This window comes from Manis pentadactyla, chromosome 6, assembly GCF_030020395.1.
Source record: "Manis pentadactyla isolate mManPen7 chromosome 6, mManPen7.hap1, whole genome shotgun sequence".
Lineage (NCBI taxonomy): Eukaryota > Metazoa > Chordata > Mammalia > Pholidota > Manidae > Manis > Manis pentadactyla.
In genome coordinates this window covers 106,772,529-106,794,669 of record NC_080024.1, presented here as the reverse complement: position 1 = coordinate 106,794,669, position 22,141 = coordinate 106,772,529, and the positions used below count along the sequence as shown (strand labels likewise).

At 38.8% G+C, this 22,141-nt stretch overlaps 1 protein-coding gene across 7 annotated transcripts in view; it reads right to left on the bottom strand.

Moving 5' to 3' along the window:
- Positions 1–22,141, bottom strand: part of SPIRE1 (spire type actin nucleation factor 1) — a 347,295-nt gene that overhangs the window by 253,718 nt on the left and 71,436 nt on the right. The gene's annotated exons all lie outside the window — the stretch shown is intronic.

The window sequence follows — 22,141 nt, the reverse complement described above, 5'->3', positions numbered from 1 at the left end:
CACAATCATGTAATACAAGTTCATAATGCAGTCTAAGTTATGCACAATACAAGTAGTTTCATAAAAATATTACATATTTCTTTCACATTAGTTATCTGAGTTACTTTTGAGATTAACTAAGGGCTATCACATGTCAACTAAAAGAGACATTATTCATCCAATTATTATCATGATGCATGAGCCAGAGATGAAATCAAAATACAGTGGACTAATTTAGTGAAAGACAAAATGTGTATTTTTAAATGTTATACTCTGTATTAAAGCAGCAAACTCCCAGATACTACCTTTGACATCTCATTTCATGCTATTTAAGAAACAAAAAATTTTCATATAGTCCAATTGTGTCAAAAACCCTATATAGAATGGCATAAGTCCAAGATACTAACTGATATATTTCTTGGCTCATTCTCAAGATCTTTGGGTTCCCCCACAAAGCAGACTAATTCTAGGTCTGACTTCCCTGGAGGTTTAAATATACAGAACAATTTTTTAGTTGTTTTGAGTAATTTAAAATCAGACTACTTCACAAATTGCTATAGTACATGTAAATAAGATAAATTCTAAAATGTAAGATAATTTCTAACAGAAATAAGCAGGCGACGAGAGGCAACAAAGAGCCAGGCAGTTTATTTGAGCACAATTCCTGGGTGATGTTTCCAGGTCTGGCTATCACAGGCCGGGGAAGTCACACTCAGGAGGGGAGGCGGGGAGTTTTTAAGAGAACAGGGAAGGGAGGGGGGCAGCGGGCCATGCTAGGGGTATGTGAGGAATTTTTTATTGGCTCAGAGTCAGGTGATGGACAGCCAGAGGTCTCCTCCTTACAGATGGAGGGGGTCTGCATCTGGGGTTTGTTGGCATGTCATGGTACTGGAATCTAGGAAGAGCTGTTCGTTCCTTCCCCATACGGCACAGAGCTTCTTGGTGCTGTCTCTGCTCCACCTACATTGTCCTCGCCCTTCTCCCTCCAGTGCCTCCAGCCTTACATTCCAGGCTTTTGGTCATAATGGGTGACGACTTGATCTGGCTACTTCCAGCTGACAAGGGGCGTCATGGTGGGGGTGGGGGTGGGGTTCCTAGCATGTAGTTACATTGCTCTGACTGCAAATATCTTGCCTTGCTTTTTCCAGAGGCTCTTACCTTATTCTGTCTAAGCCTATGGTTCTTGTCTCATTTTCTCCTCTACAGATAGAGACTCTAGCTGCTGCTAGGGAAAGGGGGCGACGACCACTCTGGCTGCTTCATGCTGAGAGGGGGCGCAGTAAAAGGTGCAGCTAGGTTTCCATCACTGGTCAGTTGTGAGGGCCTCGGAAGGTTGGCGCTTCTATTCTGGGTTTCATTTCTATTACTATTTGCAGTTTTGTGGCTTCTAGGCAAGATAGAACAAATTGTGTTATTAGGTTAAGTAGCAACATCTGGAGTTGGATTTTCTGTTCTGGAAGGACAAACTTGATGAGATTAAGAATGCATGGCTGAATATGAGAACTAGAAATATGAAGAGTCTAACTGAGAATCATAGCCAGGTATCATGGGGAAACTAGAATTCTGGATCAAGTTTACATCTCAATGACTAGTATTAGGATTTAGTATAGATAAGACTGCATTATTTAAGCAATACATTTCTCTAAAATCACCCTCATTTTTATTAGAAGTAACCAGATTAAGAAAATAATTAACACTTGGCTTTATTATTTGCATAAGTGCAGCAAGAAGAGCAATTGATTACATAGGCTTTTTTAAATAGGCTTTGCTGGAACTTTTTGTAAGGAATTTCAGATTGAACTTTTAAAGGCTTCTCAAGGCCAGACAGCTAAGCCAGACTTGCTATCAGGTTGTGCCTACAGTACCTGTAAATTTGGGTGAATTCCTCTCTTCTTGAGGTTCCCAAGACATTCCTGAGGTTCCTGCACCTGCCAGGAAGTGACCTTCCTTACTCACCTGGTAAGGCTGCTGGGAACTCTGTAAGCAAGGTACTAGGCCAGTTCTTATAAGGGGCTTTGTTGGCTTTATAAAGTAAATCTTAGTTCCTTAAAGCTGTCTGTCTGTTCATATTTGAGTTTACACACGTGTCTCTCAGGTATGACGTTCTAGTCAAAGCCTTGGTAATATAACCAGTGTTTTTAATTGGTCCTCTTACAAGGAAAGCAGATTCTTATTGAACTTGTGCAAATAAACATACTGCCATGAAATATAAAAATAGTCTCTCAGAGTTTTTAAATTCTGGAGGGATCAGGCAGAGAGAAAGATAAAGTTTCAATTCTGCTTATAAAGGCAGTAATTTACTAAACTGTTGTCAACTTAAGAGAAAAAGCTTAAAACACTTTATCAACAACATTTGAAATAAAAAGCCACAAAATCATCTTCTTTAGTTTACTTAATCTTATGTAACTAATACCTGTTCTGCTGAAATCTAGTTTTTTACTAGTTTAGGAGTAATAAAACAGTGAGTAAAGATGACAAAAGACTTACAAATGACAATGGTTAAAGATCTGATGAGAGTTTACTGTAAGACAGTTGACATAAGGATATTTGGATATTTCTGTAACACAAAACATTCAGTAACAAAGTTTAGCATCATTCCCTTTGACAGTAATTAAGCAGGTAATTATATGTCAGATAAATAAGCTAAATTAGCCAAATACTTTCTCCAATGAGAAAAAAAATTCCTCTGACATGTTCTAGGAGCCCTCTGGAAAATATCAGAGTTAACTAGAGATAAAAGCACCTTTTTAAATTTGATTTTTTTTTGACACTTGCTTAAATAGGATTATAGGTTGCTATGAAGCAATACTTATCCATTTAACCAGAATGACAACAAAATACCTCAAAGGCAAATAAAGGTTATACAGTTGTTAGCAAGTTACCTTTTAGTTTTTTTAATATTAAGATCTCATTTTCTTAAATACTCCAACAACTCACTGAGACTTTAAGCATGAGAAACTGCTTTGATAAAACAATTAGAGAACCCATAGCAATCTTTTAATATTAGAGCAGACTAAGAGTTAAGAAAACTTTGTCCTTTTTAACTGAAAACAAAATTTTAATTTTGCTGTGTACTTGATACTGAGACTCATTTGCTTTAATTTTATATAGCATGACCATAATAAATTATTCCACAAACTTTCTACAACCTCTTTACATTTAGAGTTCTCTCTCTAAATAAATAGCTGTACTTTAGAACAAAGTTACTTTTTAAATCAAAAGACACATTCTTTAGCATGTAGAAATGTTTTCCTTATTACTTTAAGTAGTTTTAATTAGAACTTAAAACTATTACTTTAACCTTCAGTGAACACTGAAAAATAGGCTACTGTAAACTGTTACACTAGCATTTTTCAGATCGATACATCTATGAACGTATATTATCATTTTTTGAAATGTGCTTTACAGTACAATTTCTCATTAGGCACAAGATATGTCTATATAACTTAGCAAACTTTAAGAATTTTGGTTACCACAAAAATTATCAGGCTGTTTGCATATATATACAGTTATACATTAATACAGTATTATTATTAAGATGTTTATTTGCTACACTTGTTTATTTTTAGCAACCATGCTAGATTACTTACAAAACTTTTAGCAAACATTAGACAAAGTCAAGCTTTTCTTTAAGCATTTTCTTGAAATGTTTAACAGATAACATCAACTTAAATGACTTTAAGTAAACTTTGGCAGCTGATAACTATAAGGACACGTCTGTTTCAGTTAAACTTAAATTAGCATTAATGCTTAATATTTCTTATTAGATTTTCTGGAAATTTTAGAATGCAATGCCCAATTTTCACAAGCGCATGTTCTAAAATCAATTTTTATTAATACCATCCGGAGCTAGGAAAATATTTTTCATTTACACACTTAGACACACAAACATACAAACTGAGATACAATGACTACAGTTAGCAACACTTTTCATATAAAAACATATACACAGACAGACAAAGTGATAGAAAGATTTGAGTTACTGATATTTAATTGCTTTCTTTCTTTTTAGCTTCTTGTCAGTGGCTTCCGGAACCAGAGGGCGGGAGGAGCGTGGTCTGGTGGGGGAAGAGGGCGGTGAAGGCGGAAGGAGAGGGGGAGGGGGTGGTGCAGCCACCGGAAGAGGAGAGGAGCAGGAAGGCGGCATGGTTGAGAATGTAGGACTTTAAGATGGCAGCAACATGAGGGAGGACAAAGAACTTAAAGATGGTGGCGGAGAGGGGTGGGGGTAGCGAGCTGAGAGAGGCAGGAGACCAAGGTCCTCCAGCAGATCTGAAAAGGAAGAAGGACTGGGAAGAGTGGGATTTCACCCTACTCTTCGCTCCGGTGGCAATAATTAGTCAAGTTGTTGAGGAGGCCAAAATTGAAAGTTCCCTCAAGGGGGTCAGTGAGATTGATTGTCCAAGGGATACTGAGGCCAGGCCTGTGAGCAAAGAAAGACTAGCTTCTATTTGCGAACTTCCCGGGACAAATATAGAGTAGCCAAATTAGAAATGAGACACCACGGTGGGGTCTGAGCTTCTGCTTTTGAGGGCTGGTTCCCCATATCCGCGCCACTCTCCAACTAATCCCACTGAGAGGAGCACCCAGCGTCCCAAGCACGCCAAGTCAGGGGAGATGTCCTGGGAGCCTGGGTGAGGGACGTCTCTCCCACCAAAGGGCCAGGGGTGGTCCGGATGCCCACAGATGTCCTGAGGCCTGGGTTAGGGACATCTCCCACACCACAGGGCCAGGGGTGGGCCGGATGCCCACAGAGGGTGGGCCGAATGCCCTAACCTGGACATAGCTACGATTTCGAACGGACCAGGTGAAATGGAGTTAGGAAGGGAGACAGACCAGGGGAAACTGAGGGATTCACCAGAAAATAGTCCACGCAGCGGAGAGCAGGCTGAGGTCCCGGGTCGGGGAAGGAGGAGGCAGGGCCACCAATGGCCGGTTGGGGCCACGTGCTCATGCTCCTTCCCAGGATTTCGGCACCAAATGTAAGATAAATTCTAAAATGTAAGATAATTTCTAACCAAAATAAGCAGGCGACGAGAGGCAACAAAGGGCCAGGCAGTTTATTTGAGCGCAATTCCCGGGTGATGTTCCTAGGTCTATCACAGGCTGAGGAAGTCATGCTCAGGAGGGGAGGCGGGGAGTTTTTAAGAGAATAGGGAAGGGAGGGGGGTAGTGGGCCATGCTAGGGGTATGTGGGGAATGTTTTATTGGCTCAGGGTCAGGTGATGGACAGCCAGGGGTCTCCTCCTTCTGGATGGAGGGGGTCTGCATCCGGGGTTTGTCGGCACATCATGGGACTGGAATCTACGAAGAGCTGGTCGTTCCTTCCCCATACGGCACAGAGCTACTTGGTGCTGTCTCTGCTCCGCCTGCATTGTCCTTGCCCTTCTCCCTCCAGTGCCTCCAGCCTTACAGTACAGAACTATATTCATCTAACAAATGGGGTTAGAAGGTTCATGGATTGCATTTGCTCCTATGCCCAAGTTTACATCTAGCAAGAACACATTCCCTGGCTAAATAATGCCAGGAATTGAAATAGTCACAGGAAGAGGCATATACAGAATAGGATGCTATTCCACTATCCCAAATGGGTAAATTAATTATTAGCATTATGCAGATTTACACTGCAAATAAAGGCTGGAAAAGACAAACATGAATGGTGAAGAGAAGTGGTTCTGCAGTATTCTTGCTATACAGTCTTGGGCAAATTCCTTAGCCTCTAATATTTTAGCTCTTATTTCTAAAATGCGAATAATAATAGTATCTACTTCACAAGTTTGTTATAAGGACTAAATTAGTTAATGTCTATACCATTACTTCGCATTAGTAAGCATGAAAGTATTTTTTTAAAGATGTGGAAATGAAACAAAGTATCTATGCACAGTATATATGAACTTTATTTCTAAGATGTGAACATAAATCTTTTAAAAGTTTCCCTCAGTAAAGCTTAAATTTTTCTGCTGTGCCACAAACTAGCTCTATCAAAATTAAAATATTGACACAAGCTAACTTAACTTTGTATACAATGCTTTAACCTACTCCACTTAAAATATAGCTAATCCACCAAGGAAACAACAGAATTGTTCCAATTACTGTTTAACTTTCTTTCCTGCTACAGGGAAAGGGCCTCTGAGTGCTTCATAATTAGTGGTAGTTTAACAGAAGATAGGAACGTGATGAAATCTGGGAAGCTAAAAACAATGAAAAGGCCTTAATTAAAATACTTGAAAATTCAAATCCTTTATGTTTAAGTATTTTCAAGTACTTAGCAAGTTTTTTCATAAAGAAGAGTATAACCCACAAAACTATTTAAATAAGGGAAAAACTTGTAAAATGGGGATGAAAGCTCCCCCTACACTATGGATCAGAACTGCTTCCTTGGCAGGAAAGTGCCCATCAGCCTGGTCAGTTACCCAGAAGTTTTTAAGTTACCAGTCTGAGTTGTGAGCCTGTGGGTAAAACTGTAATATTTCCAGAATATCTTGCCTGGCTTTAGTATATATTCATATCAACAGGCATTCAAGTGTGGAAAGAAGTACAGCTTTAGTGCATTTGCATCATTCAGCAGGGGTGGAGAGAAATTCATCTCCATATCAATGGGTAATTACCTGGGCAACTGAGGGCTTATCTATACCTGAGAGGTTAAGGGGAGGGCCTTGCTTGTTTGCTTGCTTCTGCCGGAGCAGGAAAGAGAGAAGGCCCCAGACTGCAGTTTGTAAGCAATAAACAGATTTTAAACTTTATTTCTCCCTTTGACTGATTTCAGTTTTAGAGGTATTTTGCCCTGGGATTTCCTCTCCCCAGACTTACAGAGCTCCTCCTAGGGAGAAGGAGTGTGGGTGGCACAATGTTATGGGTCCTTCTCAAAACAAAGGGGACAAAATACAGATCAATGGTTGCCAGGGGCTGTTGGGAAGGGGGGAATGACTACCAAGAAGCACAGAAGAATTCTGGAAGTGATTAAAATTGACTGTGGGTATAGTTACACAACTGAATGTGTTTGTCAAAACTTTAAGAACTGTAACTACAAATGGTACATTTTACTGTATACAAATTATATCTTATAAAAATAAAAAAGATATAGGAAAAAATTAAATTGCCAGTTAAAGTAAAAAACTGTGCATGTCTTTTAAAATTATTCCACTAAAAAATTATTCCAAATAGTGAAAAATAATGTAAGAAACTTGGTTTTTAAGAAACATTAAGCTAAATGAGGTACAAGATCACCTAAAAGTTGATCAAATGCCTATGCATGGCCTCCTTGCTATCCCTAAACTCATAATTGTTCTTTATGAATACAGGAAAAGTATTAAAAAGAGGATTATAAATAAACTAGAAAATAATTCATTATTTTTATGTACTACAAAAACTGATTTTTTATGTACTACAAAAATAAAAAGCTGAACACTTAGAAGCTATGTATTTCAACTATACATATTGAGGTGGGTCCTTAAGCCCCAGAAAGATAAAGAGTTCTGTATTTCCCAGCAGTCACCCTGAGGCTCCTAATGCGTCTATGAGCCTTGCTTAGGAAGTATGATTTTCTTTATTTCTCCTTCTCAGGAAACCTTACACCTCCCAATTTAGAATAATAATAAACTTACATTCATTAAGCCAGGCTTCATGCTGGATGCTCTATTCACAACAACCCATCCTTAGATAAGGGAGAGGCTGAGAAGTGAAAAGAGCAGGGTAGAGCTGCGAACTACAGCCCAAGCATGAATACAGCATGAGTGTGTCACAACGTGGACCAAGTGACATGTCATTCCTGGATCCAGAATCCGTCACATATCTGCTGATCTACACAGCTTGTGAGCAGCCCTTCCTTCTCTTGGTCTGGACTAAATGCCATCAAGAGCATGATGGGGCTTAAAAGCTTAACAGTTAAAAATTACAGAAGGAACTAGGAATCCCTTATCAAAAGAAAAACAATTCAAAGGTGAAAAGAAGCTCTAGTAATCACCTTTCTGATCCAATATAACTTATCAGAAATGACCTTACCTTCTCATTGACAAAAAAAGATTGGCTCACATCCATATTATCAAGGATTCCCTGGACTTCCCACTGTCGAGTTCAGAACTCTGGTTTTACCCGTCAGCCAATTCTGCTTCTCATGAAGAAGGACCTCAGCTATCCACAAACAAATCCAACAGTTCTCAACCTTTTTGGTTTTAGGACACTTTTATACTCTAAAAAATTACTGAGAAGTCCAAATTTATGCAAGCTATAATCTATCAACATTTACTATAACAGATTAAAATTGAGAAATTTTTAATCAAATCATTTAAATTAAACCATTAAAAATACTAAACATGTTAACATGAGTAACATTTTTATGGGGAAAAAACTCTACTTTAAAAAAGAATAGTCAGAAGGGTGGTATTGTTTTACATTTTTGTACAACTCTTGAAGGTCGTGCTTAATAAAAGCTGGCTAGCTCGTATCTGCTTCTGCAGTCATTCTGGCATGACAGCCACAGTTAGCGGTCATGATAACTCCATTGTGTGATCTTGAGAGAATGAAAGTAAAAAAGTAATTGTGTATTACCTTTAACAATAGTTTGACCTTGAAAAGGAGTCAAGAACCTCCCAGAGCCCTCCCACTGCCCTTGAAGAACCACTGTTCTCATCAAGCCATCTTTTGAACATAGTCACAAGTCTGGTTTCAGCAGGTATCTACTAACTTGGAGTTCAGTCTCTTGGCACCTTTACCAACTTCACCACCACCACCACCACATGTAGTCTCTCCCTTTCCTCTTTGAAAGGAAACCAAACAAAACTTCCTACTTAAATTGTCTCTTTCTTAAGTCACCAAACTTCTTGAAAAAGTAGTTTCCATTGTCTCTACTGCCCCTTCTTTTTATTATTTTAATTACCAAAGTAACACATGGGGACATTTTTTAAAATCCAAACAATATAGATAAATCATCATCCAAAATCCCAATCTCTTCCCCAGATTTCACAACCACTGTTATCCCTAGAAAATACCCTGAACCTATTTAGTAAACTAAGTATCAGATTGATCTTTCCCTCTTCAAATAGTTTTTTAAAAAGGTTCTGTGGTTTCTGTTTAGCTTCCCATTCTTTTGGTGACCTAAGTTGTGGATCAAAAGATAGGGGGCTACCACAAATTAAGACATAAAATGAAGTGATGCTCCTATACAAGTAAAGTACTAAACCCAAACTGTTAAAACCATATTAATGTTATGGTGATACAATATAAGAAGACAAAATAATGAAACTTATGACTGTGTCCTGTACATAAAATCCTCATATTTCATCACCTAAATATGGATGAACCCTGACTGTATATGTATCACCTTGATATATAAGAGTGTCTTTAGGACTTGTAAAACATTTTCACATAATTCTCTCTTTAAATTTTCACAACCCATTAGGTTAATAGGGATTATTACTAACATTTTATGGGTAAAGAAGCCAAAGTTCTTAGAGAAAAATTACTTGCTCAAAATTACATGGCTAAAAAGATGCACATCAAAACCACACATAAAACATATATTCTAACTCAAATCAAATTCTACTCCTTTACGTCATACTGAACATCAAAAATTCTCACAATATACAAAATACTAAGTTCTTTCCAAATTTTTGAACTTATTTGGAAAAAAAATCTCTACTTCCAAACATGAGTAAAAAATACAAAATGAACTGTACGACTTCTGAATGCAAAAAAGAATTAATTTTTGCATCTTTATTATACAATTTAATCCCTTAGGAAGCTTGCATTTTACTTAAAATAAGTTAAAATTTACTAAAATCTACATCAACATATAGAAGTATTATAAAATTAGAATAACAACTGCTTAAATCCTTTATTTAAGCACTGTCATTAACAAAAAACCTAAGACTCCTAATGCAAACAGATGCCACAGTTCCGAAAAAGAACACCATATTCCTAAGAACACCATAAGTCCTAAGTGCTGTCCCTGTATTTTAGTGTTAACGTTGAAATTCCTGCAGGGAACACTGGCATCACATGGGAATTCTTTAAATTTCACAGTCAGAATTTTGAATTAAATTATTCAAACTACTTAAAAGAAAGCTCTTATACACCAACAAAGCATCTAATTCATTATTAACCTTATTTCAATTCCCTACTTTTTCTTATACCAAGGCAGCTCCATAGGAGTCCAACATATTTAAATTTCTTTATTATAACACATTAGATTGGAATATGAAAGAAAAATCTGAACTACTTCTTATTAAGGGCTCTGAATCTTAGTTAAATCAATTTCAAATAATAATAGGAAAAATTTTAAATTATGATTAAGCTAATCGTTATAACACACCCTGACAATTTTAAAATATGGATCACTGATTATTCTTCACATTTTACTCTTCCTAATATAAAAGATACATACCTGCTCTCCATATATCCTTATCAGAAGACCAAAATTGGGATCGATGGATTAAAGGTGGCTGAATAAGAAAGCAAGACAAAAACCTCCTCGCAAAAACACACAGAAGAGGAAAATACAGCAAATAAAACTAGATCTGAAAATTACCAGAAGACTGCAGAACAGACCCCCTAAGAAGAGAAGGACAACACAGAAAATGGTGAGGTGGAAAGCCAAGATCAAGCGGGACCCAAGCCCTCCACCAACCCCAGCCTACAGGTGGGAGAAACAGGAACAGATAAGGGAGGAGGTAGGAGCCCAGGAGCACTCCACACCTGGCCCTGGAGATTTCCTCTCATGAGCCCACATTATACTGCGTTTTGGTGATGATTGAGGCTGGACACTGGGGGCAGGCAGAACACTCTGGGAAGCTAAGACTCCACCCAGTATTGAGGGCAGGCATACTCCACCAGTCCCAAGACCCAACAGTGGCAGTTTGAATGACTTGCCAGCAGTGAGAGGGTTACTAGAGTGGAGGAGGGTTGGACGGAACTCTCTCCTCAGGAGAAAGGGCAAGTGGAGGATACCTCCTCAGCCCAACAGATCAGGAACTCTTGGGAGCTCCAGACGCTCCATATCCCTTGCTTGTAATGTAGCTCCAAGGATCCTCCCTGAGTGCGCTGCTGATAAACAACCCACTTGGCCCAGTGGCAGCATAAGACTTTGCCAACTGGCAGGCAAAGGGAGACTCTCCCAGCTTTCTTGGCTCCATTTCATCCCAACAGGGGAAGTGCCTGGGGGAGCCAGACCCAAGAGCTCCTTCCTCACTGATGGTGTCCAAACCTGGTTCTGTGTGACCACCCAGAGCACACCAGTCCGCCCACCCCATTAACCCTGAAGCCCTGCCACTGATGAGGACAGGCAGAGAGTGGCCCCACCCACAGCTGGCTCAACAGAGATTCCTGAGCTGATCACAAAGTGAGCAGGCTCAAACAAACTACCCACCCAGAATTAGACCACTATAGAAGCCAGAAAGAAAGGTGCCCCACTCACAGCATACCAAAAGTTGGGGCTCCCACAAAACAAAACCAGGCACTAGAAAGTAAAGAATCTTGAGCTTCTGGGAACCATAGCCCATCTTCTCCAGGAAGCTATCAGTCTTTAGAGAAGTTTGCATAGCAGATACTTCTGATACAAAGGAAGAAACACAGAATCCCTGACAAAATGAACAGAGGAATCTGATCAAAAGAAAACTATAAGACAGAACCCCAGAAAGAGGGCTAACTGAAACAGAGATCAGATTGTTCTGGATAAAGATTTCAAAATAAAAGTCATAAACATGCTCACAGATTTATACATAGAAGTATTCAGGATCTCAGAGAAGACTTCAACGAAGGGATAGAAAACCTGAAAAAGAGCCATTGAGAGATAAAGAATACAGTATCTGAAATGAAACATACAATGAGGAAATTTAAAAGTAGATTAGAGCATGTAGAGATGGTAAATGAAACAGAAATTAAAGAAAAGGAAAACTAAAAAGCTGAGAGAGAGAGAGAAATAAGGATATGTAAGAATAAAAGAATAACAGAGCTATGTCACAAATCCAAATGAAACAATATTCACCTAACAGGCTATAAGTCCGGGGAGAGGAAATCCCGGGGCAAAATACCTCTAAAAACCAAAATCAATCAAAGAGAGAAATAAAGTTTAAAACCCATTTATTGCTTACAAACTGCAGTCCAGGGCTGTCTTGCTCCTCGGCTCCAGAAGAAGCAAGCAAGCCAGCCAGCCCCTCCCTTTAAACTCTCAGGTTCAGACACACCCTCGTTTGCCCAGGTAATTATCCATTGATATGGAGACAAACTTCTCACCACCCCTGAAATTATGCAAATGCACTAAAGCCAGGCAAGATATTCTGGAAGTATTACAATTTTACACACAGGCCACCCCTCCGGAAATATCGCCTTACAATCTGGTTTCCATGTCCTGGACCTCAGCAGCTAGAACTGCTGCTCTGGCTTTAATTGGTGCCACAGTTCTAACAATATTCTATTGCGCTGCCATCAAGTTTTTCTTTCACTACCCCAGCCTTTATCAAATCAACCCACATCTGGGTCCTCAAGACCTTCACAGGGCCTTTTGCACTTCTCCTTTAAGTCATAGCCCGTACTTCCCTCTGTGCCCTTATTGTTTTAACCTCCCCAAGATCTGCAAAAGTACTAATAGCCTCTCTTATGGCTTGCCCTAAGTGGGGGGGGCAAGAGTATTCACTAGGGACCCAAAGAGAGATATGGGAGCTGTATGCAGCACCAGGTTTCTCATTCCTATAGTGAACACCTCCTCATCAGGGCCATGGGGTTCATATTATAGATGATGTTTTTCATACCCAATTCCTGCATTACCTGCTGGAGCTCTGCATATGTTTTCCAACTACTGGGAAAATATGGTAAATCACCCTCATTAGGCCAAACTATCCTGATGGCAGCTGTCAGCCATTCCAGGAGTGTCTGATTCCCTGAGGTGTGATGGGCATTTTGCAACCGCTGCTGGAGGGAAGGGTGAGTCATCAGGGAAGCCATTCTACTCATCTCAGTACCTGACACAACGTTTTCCACCCCCGTATCCCAGAGACGTAAAAGCCATGTAGGCAGAGATTCTGATGGCCTCAGCCTATACCAGACAATCATGTCCACCAGCTCATCTTGGGTATAGGGGCAGAGCATGGAGTGCTCAAAAACCTGGGGAGGGGGCTGGTCCTCCCCGTGAGGAGCCCGTGGTTGTTTTATTTCTATTTTCTTAATTAGAGCTCGGCAGGCCTTTAAACAGGATAAGATGGTACCTCTGGTGGTGGCCTGGATAGCAGATATGCCAATGGCCCCACCTCTTCTTCTCCCTTCGGCTCCTCCACCAACAGCTCCTCCTTCTCCACCATCTCTGGGGCTGAAGGCACTACTCTTTAACCCCCCTCCCCATGGCCTCCTGCAACACGACTTTTCCTGCCATCTATCCCCTCGCCACTGCTAAGGAATCTTCTAGCAGCATGACGTGCCTTTTCAGTAACTGTCTCTCTTCTTTAACAGTATCCAATAGAATATCGCCCAGCTCCTCCAAGCAATGCTCAAGTGTGTCTCTCTCCTGCCTAACCCCCTTGATAATCCTTTATTTCCCTTATATAACATTTTCCACTATCTGGATGAAAAGAGACCCTACAACGCCATCCACTACATGGCCCCCTAAGGTCTCCAAGCAGTCTTCCAACTCACAGAGGGCCAATTCTGTAGCTTCTGGTGTTTCCACCCTTCCTCAGTTTTGGGGAAGGCCCCACCCATCTAGGAGGTACTTTATCCAAGACCAGTTTCCCACTAGGGGTTCCCAAGTTGGAAGCCCCATAGCTGGGGAGATAATAACAGGTGAAGTGCCACCCTCTGCAGCTGCATGCACTGGGGCCTCCCCACCATCCACAGGAGCAGCCCTTTGAAAAGTTGCAACCATTGTGACAGATTTCAGGTTCAGAGGCACCCTGCTGACTGCTGCCAGATATAAGTCCAGGGAGAGGAAATCCTGGGGCAAAATACCTCTAAAAACCGAAATCAGTCAAAGGGAGAAATAAAGTTTAAAACCCGTTGATTGCTTACAAACTGCAGTCCAGGGCCGTCTTTCTCCTCTGCTCCAGAATAAGCAAGCAAGCAAGCAAGCCCCTCCCTTTAAACTCTCAGGTTTAGACACACCCTCAGTTGCCCAGGTAACTACCCATTGATATGGAGATGAACATCTCTCCAACCCTGAGGATATGCAAAGGCACTGAAGCCAGGCGAGATATTCTGGAAATGTTATAATTTTACCCACACAGGGTTACCAGAAGAGAAAGACAAAGGGATAGAAAGTTTCTTTAAGAAAGTAATTGTTGAAAACTCCCCCAATCTGGAGATGGAAATAAACACTCAGGTCATGGAAGCACAGAGATCCCTTAAAAAAAAGGAACCCCGGGAAGACAACACCAAGACATATAATTAAAATGGCAAATATTGTGGCTCTCTTGTTCACTCCTGTCATGAGCCAGGAGCTCTGTCCTCTCACTGTATCTCCAAATAAAAGCCTCTCCCTTGCTCTTCTACCTTGAGTGTTTGAGAAGTTCAGTCTTCAACTCTGTGAACAAGAACCCTGACATAATCTTTGTGGGCTCGTCAAGGATAACTTCAGAGCCATAAAACTGCAAATAGTAATGGAAATGGAACCTGGAATAGAAGTGTCCATCTTCCGAGGCCCTCTCAACTGACCAGTGATGGAAAACTAACTACACCCTTTACTGTGGCCCCCTCTCAGCATGAAGCAGCCAGAGCGGTCATCACCCCCTTTCCCTAGCAGCAGTTAGTGTCTCTTTCTGTAGAGGGGGGAATGAGACAGGGACCATGGGTGCAGTCACAGTAGGGTGAGGGCCTCCAGTAAAAAAAGCAAGGCAGGATGCTGATGGACAGTGAATGTAAAGGGGTTTATAGGGGAGACCTGGTATAGGGGAGAGCCTAGTAAACATAATATTCGTCAAGTAAGTGTAGATTAGTGATACCAAAAAAAAAAAAAAGGCAGTTCCTGTGTGGTAACCTCCAATGAGTTCTACACAAGGGTATAAAGGGTATATAAAAGTGTAGGGAAAGGGTCTGTTTGTGTTTATACAGAGGATCAAAGCCTGATTGGGCTACCCAGAAAATGAACTAAGATACGATATGAATAAGTACTTCCAATATCAGCACTCTCTGGAAGACTCATGCCAGAAGATGATCGGCAAAAAACCCCAACAGAGATCCATGCACTGCTACAGCAGTAGATGCACTCATCCCACCAGTTCCTGGACTTGCCATGGGAATGAAGAAGGAGATATCTAAGCTGGCCTGTGCATACAGTAAAACAACAAATTTGACTGGATCTATACTGTTGGAACTCAACCAAGAATTAGGAGAAGTGCAAATTGTAGCGCTCCAAAATCTTACAACTACAGACTATTTACTGTTAAAAGAACATATGAGATGGAACAGTCCCCAGGAATGGGTTGTTTTAATTTGTCTGATTTCTCTCAGACTGTTCAAGTTCAGTTGGACAATATCCACCATATCATAGATAAGTTTTCACAAATGCCTAAGGTGCCTAACTGGTTTTCTTGGTTTCACTGGAGATGGCTGGTAATTACAGGTATGCTTTGGTTATGTAACTATACTCCTATTATGTTAATGTGTGTGCGCAATTTAAGTAGTAGCTTAAAACCTATACATGCTGAAGTTACTCTACAAGAAGATATGTCAAAGAAATAATCAATCTTCCCATGTTTTCTTCCGCCTGCTACTTCTGTAGCTTTTCTTCTTCCTTCCTAATTACAACCCTTAAATAGAATTCGTGCCTCATATCAAATTTACCGAGTATCATAATTCTTCCAAGTGGTAAAGATACCTCAAGACAAATGCTGGGCATAGAAGCTACAGGGCATAAATATGCAAAGAAGTAAAAAGCTAACCATTTCAAACAATAAGGCTTCTCTCTCACTTACCAACTTTACATTTCCCTGTATGGCCCCGGAAGATGACTGGTTAGCCAGAGATGGGTAAGATTCCTCAAGGGAGGAACAACCTAAGACAGGCACAGTCGCAGAGGGGTCATCAGGTGAGAAATTGGGGATCAACAGAGGTGAGGCTTAGAACCTCACCCCCCGTTCTGAGAGAAATCTTCTGCATACGTGGATGTTTTATTGCCCTTGTCTAGCTTGGATTAACACATAGTCTACAGGCACACACCTGATCATCTACATTTGCTCTCTTACAACACTAAACTATGTTTTCTACCTTTATCTTTTATCTACCTACCACTTCAGCATTTTATTAAAAATAATAATAATAAAGAGAGAAATGTGGTATCCACATATAAATCAAGTATAAAAATCAAATGAGTATTCATATTGGAACTGACTGTTTATAGTTCATAATGCATGAGCAAAACCAAAAGTTTCTGTGATGACTGCCCTTGTACTGTTCACCATGTAACTTATTCACTATGTAAGAATTTGTTCTCCATGTAAGAACTTGTTTGTTATGCCTCAGAAGATTGGAGACTGACGAAAATTAGGCTTGGGGTGGATTAATGATTGTGCATTGAGCATTGACTCCCCTATACAGAATTTTATTGTTGTTAACAACCATTTGATCAATAAATATGAGAGATGCCCTCACCAACAAAAAAAAAAAAAAAAAAAAAAGTACACACTTCCAATTGTAAAATAAATAAGTAACCGGGATGTAATGTATAGCATAAGGAATATAGTCAAAATATTGTAACAACTTGGTATGGTGATAGCTGGTACCTAGAATTATCATGTATATAAATGTTGAATCACTATGTTGCACACCTGAAACTAATGTAATGTAATACTGTGTGTCAACTACCCTTCAATAAAAAATAATTATCTACAAAAAAAAAAAAAAAAAAGCAAGGCAGGATATTTACAGTCAGAACAATGTAACTTCATGCAAGGAAACCTCCTACCAAAACTCTGTTAAGCATTAAGCTCTAGAGTCATTCTTCAGTGAGATCAGTTGATATTCCCCAGATAAAGTCAAGCAGCCCATGTTTTTATTATGCTAATTGTTTGTAATCATGTGTAAGATTAACTTTAGCATGCAAAAAGGGACTTAATGCCTCATCAAGGACAAACATCCTAAGACCACTTTTAAGTCCACACTTCATCAGTTCCAAAACATTCTCAACTGCCTATAAATCCCCTAAACAACGAGCCACCCCAGACTCTCTTCTACCCTCCTGGTGTGAGCCAGGAGGTCTTTCCTATCACTCTATTTGTAAATAAGAGCCTCTCCCTGGCTTTCGTTTAAAAAAAAAATGGCAAAGTTTAAGGATAAGGAGAGAGTGTTGAAAGCAGCCAGAGGGAGAAAACTACTTATAAAGGAAATTCCATCAGGCTATCAGCAGACTTCTCAACACAAATTCCACAGGCCAGAAGAGAATGGCATGATATATTTAATGTACTGAAACAGAAGGAACTCCAACCAAGAATCCAGCAAGACTATCATTTAAATTTGATGCAGGTATTAAATAATCTCCACATGAACAAAAGTTGAATGAATTCTCCACCACTAAGAAAGTCTTACACTATATGTTAAAGGGATTCCTGTAGATGGAAATGATCCTAAGGCTAAACAGCTTTCACCAGTGAAAATAAACCCAAAGTAAAGGTAGTACACCAACTAATTACCAAGCAAGTGCAAAATTAAAACAAAACAAAAGAAGCAAAACAATTATACATAAAGTTAGGAGATAAACAAAAAGTGCAGATTATGACATCTAATATGAAAAATGTGGAGGAGGAAGAAGGAAAATAAAAGTACTCTCAGATTATATTTGAAACAGAGTAATCAGGAATTTAAGAAAGACTATTATATAGTAAGGAAACTATCCTTGAACTTTTTGGTAACCACAGAACTAAAGCCTACAATAAATACACACACACAAAAAAAATAAATAAATAAATAAATAAATAAATACATTAAAAATAGAGAGACAAACTCATTCTATGAAGCCAACATCACCCGACTACCAAAACCAGGCAAAGACCCCACAAAAAAAGAAAATTACAGACCAATATCCCTGATGAATGTAGATGCAAAAATACTCAATAAAATATTAGCAAACCGAATTCAAAAATACATCAAAAGAAGCATACACCATGACCAAGTGGGATTCATCCCAGGGATGCAAGGATGGTACAGCATTCGAAAATCCACCAACATCATCCACCACATAAATAAAAAGGACAAAAATAGAGAGAAATCCAATTACAACACTAAAGAAAACCACCAATAACAAGAGAAGAGTATAACAGAGGAAGGAAGAAACAGACAGGAGACATAAAAAACAGCCAGAAAACAATTAATAAAATGGCAATAAGTACATATCTATAAATAATCACCTAAATGTAAATGGACTGCCGGCAACAATCAAAATACACAGACTGGCAGAATGGATAAGGAAATGACCCATCTACATGCTGCCTAGAAGAACCACATTTTAGACACAAAGACATACAAAGACTAAAAGAGAAGGGATGGAAAAAAGATATTTCATGCAACTAATATGGAGAAAAAAGCAGGAGTAGCAGTACTTGTATCAGACAAAATTGATTTCAAACAAAGAAAGTAATAAGAGACAGAGAAGGACATTATATAATGATAAAGGGATCATTCCAACAAGAGGATATAACCATTATAAATAAATATCTATGAAACCAACATAGAGCACCTAAATATGTGAAACAAATACTAACAGAATTCAGAGTGGAAATAGATTGCAAAACAGTAATTTTAGGAAACCTTAACATGCTACTCACATCAATAGATCAACCAGACAGAAAATAAATATGAAAATACAGACACTGAAAAATACATTAGATCAAATGGACTTAACAGATATCTACAAAACACTCCATCTAAAAGCATCAGGGTACACATTTTTCTCAAAGTGTACATGAAACATTCTCTAAAACAGATCACATGTTAGGCAACAAGAAGAACCTCAATAAATTACAAATGACTGAAATTATATTAACCAGCTTCTCAGACCAAAATGGTACAAAACTAGAAATAAATTATAAAAAGAAAACAAAAATACCTGCAAACACATGGAGGCTAAACAACATGCTTCTAAGTAATCAATGGATTGATGAACAAATTAAAACAGAAATCAAGCAATACATGGTGACAAATGAAAACAAAAAAACAACAGCCCAAAATCTGTGGTTATGGCAAAAGCAGTTCTAAGAGGAAAGTACATAGCAATACAGGCTTAAGTCAAGAAACAAGAAGAATCCCAAACAGTCTAAAATCACAATTAAAGAAACTAGCAAAAGAACGTATGGGTCAGTAAAAGGAGGGACATAATAAAAATCAGAGCAGAAATGAAATAAAATTGAGAAGACTAAACAATAGAAAAAATTAATGAAACCAGGAGCTGGTTCTTTGAGAAAAAAAACAAAAAAGATAAACCCCTAGCGAGACTTATCAAGAAAAAAAGAGCGTACACACATAAACAGAACAAGAAATGACAAAGGAAAAGTCACTATGGACACCACAGAAATACAAAGAATTATTAGAGAAGACTATGAAAAATTATATGCTAACAAACTGAATAACTTGGAAGAAATGGACAACTTTCTAGAAAATACAACCTTCCAAGACTGACCCAGGAAGCAACAGAAATATAAACAGAAAGATTACCAGCAATGAAATTAAATTGGTAATCAAAAAACTTCCCAACAACAAAACTCCAGGTGCAGACAGCTTCACATTCCAATTCTACCAAACATTTAAAGAGCTAAGACCCATTCTTCTTAAAGTATTCCAAAATATAGAAGAGGAGGAACACTTCCAAACTCATTCCATGAGGCCAGCATGACTGTAACACCAAAACCAGACACCACCACACAAAAAAATTAAAGACCAATATCCCTCATGAACACAGAAGCAAAAATCTTCAACAAAATGTTAGCAAATCGAATCCAAAAACACAACAAAAAGATCGATCTCCTTCATGACAAAGTGGGATTTATTCCAGGGATGCAATGATGGTATAATATTCATTAGTCAATCAACATGAGATACCACATTAACAAAAGGGATAAAAACCACATGATCATCTCAATATATGCTGAAAATGCATTTGACAAAATTCAACACTCATTGATGATAAAAACTCACAACAAATGGGGTATAGAGGGCAAGTACCTCAATATAATAAAAGTCATATACAACAAACCCACAGCCAACATCATACTTAATAGAGAAAAGCTGAAAGCTTTTCCTCTAAGACTGGGAACAAAACAAGGATGCACACTCTCACCACTTTTATTCAACATACTTAGTACGGGAGGTCCTAGACATGGCAATCAGACAACACAAAGAGATAAAAGGCACCCAAATTGGTAAGGAAGAAGATAAACTCTCAGTATTTGCAGATGACATGATATATAGAAAACACTAAACACCTGATCAAAAAACTACTAGAAGTAATAACTGAATTCAGCTAAGTTGTAGGATACAAAATTAATACACAGAAATCTGTTGCATTCCGATATACTAACAAGAAACTAGGAGAAAGAGAATCAGGAAAACAACTCCATTTATAATTGCATCAAAAGAATAAAATATCTAGGAATAAACTTAACCAAGGAGGTGAAAGGTCTATACCTTGAAAACTACAAGACACTCATGAGAGAAACTAAAGAAAAAACCAAAAAATAGAAATACATCCGTGCTTATGGATAGGAAGAAGTAATATTGTCAAAATGGCCATCCTGCCCAAAGCAATTTATAAATTCAATGCAATCCCTATCAAAATACCAACAGCATTCTCCAATTAACTAGAAAAAAGTTCTAAAATTCATATGGAACCACAAAAGACCCTGAACAGCCAAAGTAATCCTGAGAAAGAACAATGCTCGGAATTACACTCCCTGACTCAAAACTACTACAAAGCCATAATAATCAAAACAATTTGGCACTGGCAAAAGAACAGCCCCATAGATCAATGGAACAGACTGGAGAGTCCAGATACAAGCCCAGGCATATATGGTCAATTAATGTATGATAAAGGAGGCATAAATATAGAATGGGGAAAATCCAGCCTCTTCAACAACTGCTGTTGACAAAACTGGACAGCTACATGTAGGAGAATGAAACTGGATTATTGTCTAACTCCATACACAAAAATAACCTCAAAATAGATAAAAAACCTGAATGTTAAGTCATGAAACCATAGAACTCTTAGAGAAAAACACAGGCAAAAATCTCTTGAACATAAACATGAGCAATTTTTCCCTGAACACGTCTGCTCGGGCAAGGGAAATAAAAGCAAAAATGAACAAGTGGGACTACAACAAGCTAAAAAGTTTCTCTACAGCAAACGACACCATCAACAGAACAAAAAGGCATCCTACAGTATGAGAGAATATATTTATCAACGACATATCCAACAAGGGGTTAACATCTAAAATATATAAAAAATTCATACACTTCAACACCCAAAAAACCAATAACCCAATCAAGAAATGGGTAGAGGATCTGAACACTTTTCTAAAGAAAAAGTACAAATGGCCAACAAGCACATGAAAAGATGCTCCACAATACTAATCACCAGGGAAATGCAAATTAAAACCACAATGAGGTATCACCTCACACCAGTTAGAACTATCCAAAAGACAAGAAATAACAAATGCTGGTAAGGATGCAGAAAAACAGGAACCCTCCTACACTGTTGGTGGGACTGCAAATTGGTGTAACTGCTATGCAAAGCAGTATGGAGGTTCCTCAAAAAACTAGAAACAAAAATACAATTTGAACCAGGAATTCCATTCCAATGAATTTACCTTAAGAAAACAAAATCCCAGATTCAACAACATTTGAGCACCCCTATGTTTATCGCCGCACTGTTTGCAATAGCCAAGATATGGAAGTAACCTGAGTGTCCATCAATAGAAGAATGGATGAATGGATGAAGATGTGGTAAATATACACAATAGAATATTATTCAGCTATAAAAAGAAAGAAATCCTGTCAGTTGCAACAACATGGATGAATCTGGAGGGTATATGCTCAGTGAAATAAGCCAGGTGGAGAAAGACACATACCATATCATTTCACTTACTTGTGGAATACAACAAAGTAAAACACAAGGAACAAAACACTATTAGACTCATAAACACTGAGAAGTGACTAATGGTTACCAAGGGGAAGGGGAGTGGGTCGGTGAAGGGGACCG